Source organism: Metopolophium dirhodum, chromosome 1 (genome assembly GCF_019925205.1).
Source record: "Metopolophium dirhodum isolate CAU chromosome 1, ASM1992520v1, whole genome shotgun sequence".
NCBI classification, from domain to species: Eukaryota; Metazoa; Arthropoda; class Insecta; order Hemiptera; family Aphididae; genus Metopolophium; species Metopolophium dirhodum.
In genome coordinates this window covers 102,375,209-102,383,265 of record NC_083560.1, presented here as the reverse complement: position 1 = coordinate 102,383,265, position 8,057 = coordinate 102,375,209, and the positions used below count along the sequence as shown (strand labels likewise).

Genomic DNA, 8,057 nt, shown 5'->3' with positions numbered 1-8,057 from the left:
TGTTATATTTAAATTTATAAATATTTACTATTGATCTCAGTATCTCACTGTATATAGGTACATGTTAATTTATTACGTTATATAAATTCAATATTTTTTCATGAACATTTTTTTGAGCTATTTATAGACATTTGACATTTTAGGTTCTAAGCGTATCAATAAATATATTGGTTTTATACAATGATGTGTGTGTTTTTTTTTCTGCTGTTGTCAACTTTTAGGGTAGTAAAAATGCTCCGATTTACTATAGTAAGTACTTACGCATCTTTTCTGATATAGGAAAGTGAATCAAGTTATTGCATTCCGGAGGTCAAAATTGAAAATTCTCAGTATTTTTTGAAATTGTCAAATGGGGGAGGGGAAAATTCTGCAGCCCCCAAATGAAGCCACTGATAAACTCATATACCCTATGAGATAGCTATTTGATAGCTAAATAATCGTTAAAGTGGGTTGAATAGGATGGTACCGACTTAAACCGACTATAGTATTATTATTATTTATTGACTATTATAATAGTTAGAAGTGAGTAGTGGTACTGGAGAAAAGGGCGGGGCGTGCCGCGTGCCGAACGGCCAATACTGCGGTCTGTAATCTAAATAATGAATAATGCTGAAAGAATATAGTGATGACCGAGATGACTGTGCCGAGAACATTATAATTGCAACTTAATATATATTTAAGAACGGCGTTCGTGAAAAAGGGAATATGTAAATATTTTTATAAAGAAAAATTATAAGATACCTACCTACATTTATTTTGTACATCATTTTACATCGGTACGGCTTTAATACCATTATAATACCAAACTCTATTGTCTATATAATCTATATTATTCATAAATTACGATAACTGCCGATCCCACCTTGTTCACGTAGTTTTTTGTAATAAATATTATTAAATAATGATATGCTAGCAGGTACCTACAAAATGTATTACAATAATGAATAAACATACAATTTTTTAATTACAGAGTACCTTTGTAATGGAGTCTGGCAGAAATAAATGCAAGCTCACCGTGAGTGCCAAACAACTTTGGGAATTGAACATATATTATGTGACTTACACAAAGCTTTTGTACACTACTTCAAAATTATTGAATTGCCTCCATGGCGTATGCAACAAATGTATTGATTTGGGTTTTGACAAAACAGGTAAGGTGTTCTTAATATTCTGCTTATCGGCTTATCTATAATATGTATTATATACATAGTTTTAAATTTTAATCATTAAAGACATAAGACAATATTCATCATATACCTATACAATATCAATGATTATAATATGTAAAGTTTGGTCAACAATTTTAATATTATGTACCTACCTAATTGCAATAGTTTTAACTCGTGTAGCACTAATGTAAGCTGACGGAGTATAGATTATATGAAATTAAAATGTTGAAAAAATTCCGAAAATTTGTTAATTATTTTTCAGTTAGAAATTTATAAAAAATTTTCTTTTCATAGGTGATAGGTAGCTAACATTTAAAAATTTAATAGATGATTCCCTACAGATAACAAGTGTAGGTAACCTTAACCTTAATAAACACGTTACCGGAAAGTAATATTAATTTGTTATGAGTACCTATTTGAATTTAACAGTTTTACGATAGTATACCTTTTTAATGGTAAATTAACGAATTCCAATCAATCGATTTTTTTCAATTTATCAATTGATATTTTACAATACAAAAACAAATAAACTCTTGAAATGTTCACCAAATGTTTATATTAGCATTTATTTTTTATATTATTTAGTTTGATTACTTAGTTCTTACGATAATTACAATCACATGCCCGACAACTACTGTAAAGCAGAGCGGTATACCCACTTTTCCACCTTTTTGTTATATTGGGTGCAGTTTATTTTGAATAGTATTCTATATAATATTATCAATCATGTATTCTAAATATACCTGCAGTACATAGGACATACCTACAACCTATTTATTACGGATAATAAATATGTCATTAAAGAACATATTTTATTAAGTAGATACTTATAATATAATTCTATAAAAAAGTATAACTCTTATTTATGGAATTATGTCTATAAATAACTTTTTGAATACATCAGTTGATCGTCATGATCTATTTAATTTGCGTGTGAAATATTAAAAACACATTTTGAAGCAATGGTTTCGAATACAAACTTTTTTTTTGTTACAAATAATAATATATAGTTATACCTACAACCTATGTCTTATTATATGAATAATATCAAAGACTGAAGGATGCATTTTTGTATGAATAAAAAATATAATATTTAGAATACTTCAATGCAATTAATTGTATTCGAGTTCAAAAAATGCATAGAATTACTTATATTTGATTTACTTTATAACGGTAGTACAAGTTTGTTTATCATGTTTTTTATTGTTTATATAGGTCAATTCGTATGCGATTGTGGAGTGGTAACTGACATTTCAAAAAGACTTAAATTGTACATTATTTTGTGAACAATTTGATGAAGTAATCATAAGTTTTATAATATATATATTATATACCCAGCTTGTACTTACCTATTGTATACTGAGGGTACGTGTGCAATTTAATGGAAAACAATGGCCAGTAGTGGAGGGGTTACTTAATTAGGTAACATTTTAACACGCAGTTAATAATTACATTTGATGATTAATTGATTTATTGACATCATTTCAATACCTCTTGGCGATACAGCATTAAGTCACACCCTCTCCACCACTCACAAATTGCACCTGTATAAAATATTAACTAAATAAATATACTATTATATTTAATACCTATATTAATATAAGTATGGTTTTAATTTTTCATTCATATTATGTTTTAAGAGTATTTTAAGAAATAATTATATAGATGAGTACCAAAAAGAAGAGTATGGTCAATACACTATATCGAAAGTCCCATGTCCAAATTGCGATGATGTAAGTACAAGTACCTATATATGAATAAGGAATTGTAATATATCTTTGTTTTTAATAAAACACAAATCACGTACAATTACGTTTGACGCAAACGGGCAAACGTCTAATCCAAAATATAATATGTAACAATATTATTTTCTTTTTATAAAAATGCGTTAACTGTTTTAAGAACTAATTCAATTCTCAAAAATATTATAATAAAAAATACCAATTATAGGTAATCTAATTGAAAATATGTTGAAAATATTTTTCGTTAAGTATATTTTTTGTATAATAATTTATGTTTATTTTAAATGTTTTAAAAATAAATCTTATAATGAGTCGTAACTTTATTGTAATATTGTCATAATATAATTCAGTTTTATAATTATTTACGTTACAGAAATACATTGAGGCATATTGTACTAAATGCAATAACCGCATTGTGCACTGTGCCAATTAGTGATAGAACTCACCGTTGTAAAACTAAAAGCAAAGTTATGGAGGAGATCCGTTCAAATTTAATCAAAAATAAAGTTAACTTATGGGTTGGTTAAAATGTTTATAATTCAATATAATTAGTTTTTTTTTTAAACCCTATAGTATGCACTTCGACAATATTTTTTGTTATATTGTTTGAATTTTTTACGAATAATATATACCTATATATTTTTTTTAACAGTGAAAAATCAAATTTTACGAATTAAGTAAAATCATGCTTAGCGTTAAATATAAATACGTTAAGAACGCAGAAGTGTGAAATAAAAGAAGAAATACAGAAAAAATTTGTTGAGTAAGCATATCACCTAATGGATAATTCAGTAAAATGTAGACAATTTTAATATTAAGTATGAAATATGAAATATTCGCACTTACATATTATCATATTATTATCTAACTACTATAACCTAACCTACGTAGGTACCCCAGTAGGTACTTGAGTAGACATACCTAACCCATATTATTACAAAATATATTTGAAAAAAATCTAGGTACCTATGGGTATACCCATTTAAGCTCTAATAGCAATTTTGAATTTTCTCAACGTAGGTAATAGATTGTGCGTAAACTAAGATTTATATTCTGCCCTCAAAAAGTTATAAAGTGTACATACCAATACGTAACGGCCGGCGGCTAGCCAAAATAACAACGGTATAGGAATTTTATAAAAATTATAATTTAAATACATATAATATAGGTACTTCAAAACCTCATAATTTTTAAATGTTTGTAATTTTTTATTTTTTTAGAAAAATAAATAGGTTAGGTAGTTGTGAATGCGCTTTTTTTTTCGAACGATAAATACATCTACGAATGAAATTATTTACATCGTTCAATGTTACATTGAATGCGACATTTGATTGAACTATTTCACCCATTAATTTTAATAAGGGTTCAGAATATTATAAATCGGTTCTTTCATTAAATTTTTAAGCAGTGAATGTTCATGTTCGATAACCCATTTTAAAAGAACTTTTACATCTTCACTGATACCTATACTGTTTTGAAGTAGTTTGTAGCTGTTGTAGGTACTATAGGTGGTAGGTACACGACTCCAATGTAGCGTACATCTCCATTTTGCACCCACTTGTGTAATTATTGAAAACTATAGTAACATTTTGTCCAGTGGCATAATTTTGATTGTGGTGAGGGAATGGGGGTATATCTCAGCAGAGCCTTTTTTTTAAATAACTGTAAACCATTATCACAGTTAAAAGATAAAACTGATAATAACTTACTACTATTACGACTTCTGATATCATTTTTAACTGCTTAAAACGTATATCTTCTTAATATAAACACAGAATAAATTAAAACTATTAATATAATATTGTTAATAATTATTGTTTTTGTAAAATACACAATTTATAATAAGACCTGAGATTTTAATACCATAAAAAACCCAACAAAGAACATATACATACCTGGCTACCTATAAATATTATATATATTATACCTACCGGCTACCACAAAATAATTTCTAATAATCATGATAGTAATAATAATAATAATAATAAAGATACATCTCACATATAAAAATATAATAAATGATAATTATTGTCGTTACTCGTTCCTATATCGGTTATCGAAAATGATTACCTATACCTGCCTTCCTGTCATTATCGTACATAGACGCGTCTAAATAATCACCCATTCTGTTAAAAATCTCGTTTTTAATCCAGCTGTGCTATTTAGTTATACCTATAATATTATCTTAGTCATATAAATGTATGTTTTAATTCAATAACTTGTATTAATATTAAACACAGCAGTCAGCAGTGTATTAAGACAAAAATTAGTCTATAATATTATATGTATAAACATATTACGAGTACAAATGCATATTATAAACATGTGTCGTGTAAAATATACACTTGTGTATGTGTTGTACAATAACATAAATTATTATCATAATAATAATTATTATAATAGAATGATAATGTAATGTTATGATAATATTATGATTATGACTCGATTTTCATAAGTGTCGATCTTCTAATTAACAAAATAATATTATACGTTACAGGTTTCGTGGCGAATTGAAAATGAGCGAAGATAAAATGATGGGTTATGTGGAATCGTATTATAAAGTAAAGTTGGAGCATTTGACTAAAAATAAATTGCTAATGGAGGAATTGAAAAAAAAAATACGATTTCTATTTGTATTTTTCTGAATCTGCTTTGAAAAAGGAAAACAAGGCAGATCTAGACATGATAAAGTACGCGGCCCGCATATCATTTAAATATATGAAGTACATCTAACATTGTAATTTGTAATAATATATATGTAGGTACTGATGTTTAAGGAATTCAATCTCACCTGTGTTTTCTACAAAAATGTACCCATCTGCCAATTGTTCCGACTGTCCTAGTGAAACAATTCTGAAAACATGTTTAAATTAATTGATATAAAGCTTATTAAAAATTACTTTTTCACTTTTTTGACGCTTAAATACTTCAAAATTAAATTTTTTAATTTTAAAATATCGATAATATATTGATTTTAATAATTAACTAACAAATGTTAGAAAGTTGATTTCAAGTAAACGTCTTCTTAAATATGTTTTTAGAAATGTTATCGGATAACTATAAGGTTTCTATAACTAATTGGGAATTATGCCATTAATAATACTTTTAGACAAAAAAAAAACAAAATATTAAATTAATATGACGTGTGAAGTTCGTTATTGATATAGGTAATATCATATTATAATGTATGCCTGCATTATAAACAAACTTCCAGATTGCAATCGGGAGTAATTTATTACAACTTTTTATCGAATAATCACATTTAGGTATCACACAAATGGTAAAGAACTTTGCGTAGGTACAATATAGTGGTTTCTTATGTTTTTTTTTTCTACACCACAATAATAAAACGTTAAAATAATATTACGTACCTACCACATTAATTCGTAAGAATCGCACAATAATGAAGATCGGTCGAGTTCTAATTTTTTGATTTATTACATTATTAGTACATTATTAGCAGTACCTATATTTTAGCACTTATACCAAGAAAATGTATCAACTTTACAATCACGTTATTTTGGCTATTATAATTTACGGGATAATTATATAATTTATTATAGTTTAGTCAACAATCAACTGTCAAGTGTCAGAAAATGTTTCATATAATTGACATTAGTGGATTGGATTCAACTACTACAAATTGTATTGAATTAACAGTTGTGTTTGACGATATAACCTGCGTAAGTTAATCGAATGTGAGTACTGAGTATACCTACACTATAATATTATTATACTACCTATATTATATAGTATGATTTTTTAAGCATGCTCGCTCTGTTTGTACGCTTAAATTATGCATGTATTCAAATTCTGATTTTTGGAATTTTTAAATATACATTTGAAATTAAAGACCATATTTCGAATATTTTAGATTCTTTTATAACCACTTAAGGATGATCCTTTGACAATGCACACTTTTTTTTAAAAATTTGATGTGTCTAAATCAAAATTCGATTAAGTAGTTCTTAAGTTATATGTAACTTAGGGCTGTATTCATATAGCCGATTCTCAAGAATATAATACGGCTCTTAGTATACAAATTATATACCTACTATTATAGTGTCCAATTCATATCATAATGGGTTAAGTAGATACATACCTATGGAGGCTTAGATGATTTTAAAATGTTGGTTATTACTACTGATCTAACAATATAAATAATCTGTAAGAATGATACCAATAAATACTACATAATTATTTTTATCTACATCTATCTAATATTACATATAGTTTATATTTTTATAAAACCATTTTTAAGGATTATTATCCTTAGCATAAACATTTTAATAACTCAAAAACTTTACTCATTAGAATTTCCGCTAAATAAATTGCAAAAAGGGGAGTTTTCATTTAAAAATTAGATGTTTGTATTGTCTCAAGACATTCCTTAAGTAAGCAGTTGGTACAAAAAATGTCAGAAATTTAATAATATTATGGTCTTAACGGATAATTAAAAATTGTAAAAATAAGAATTTGAGTAAATAACAAAAAAAACCAAGGAAATCTAGCTTAAAAAATCACCTGTATATTTTTTAATACCTTATATATTATAAATTTAAAAAACGAAAAGTCCTAAAATGCTGTCAATATTAATTGGTTGATAAATGATAATTTAGTTTATAATATTGACTATATATTATTTTGTAGTCGTTAAAAGAATTGCAATTTATAAGCCACAAAAATATATAAAAGCTTCGGGATCTTTCAACAATGTTTCTACAATATGTCAAAACATTATGCGCATATTTTTCCAGAAAATTGTATTATTTATTTATTATTAATCGTTAACTATTTTACTAACCACCTATTTTAGGTACTAATAGAGAAAATAAATTACCAATTTAAATATGGCTACAATATTAGGAATTTAATTGACATTCATAGAAAAAAAAAACTAAACATTTTGAAACTAAAATGTCCGTTAACAGTTCAAAACAAATCAAAATATTTTAAAAATTTTATCGTGTATAGAAAATGCTAATATAAGCAACCGATGGAAATTTCATGAATATACGTTTATTTGTTTTGGAGTTAGGTACGACAAAAATCGATTTTGAGTAAAAATGCCCGTTTTCCCCTTAATTTTTATTTTGTTTTTCCCAAGCACATATTTTGAAGGGGTGATGGGGGAGATTCCCCCCTC

At 26.4% G+C, this 8,057-nt stretch overlaps 1 pseudogene; it reads left to right on the top strand.

The window, feature by feature from the left end:
• Positions 1 to 982: 982 nt before the first annotated feature.
• LOC132948994 (E3 ubiquitin-protein ligase TRIM63-like) lies at positions 983 to 7,695 on the top strand (annotated as a pseudogene).
• Positions 7,696 to 8,057: the final 362 nt, after the last annotated feature.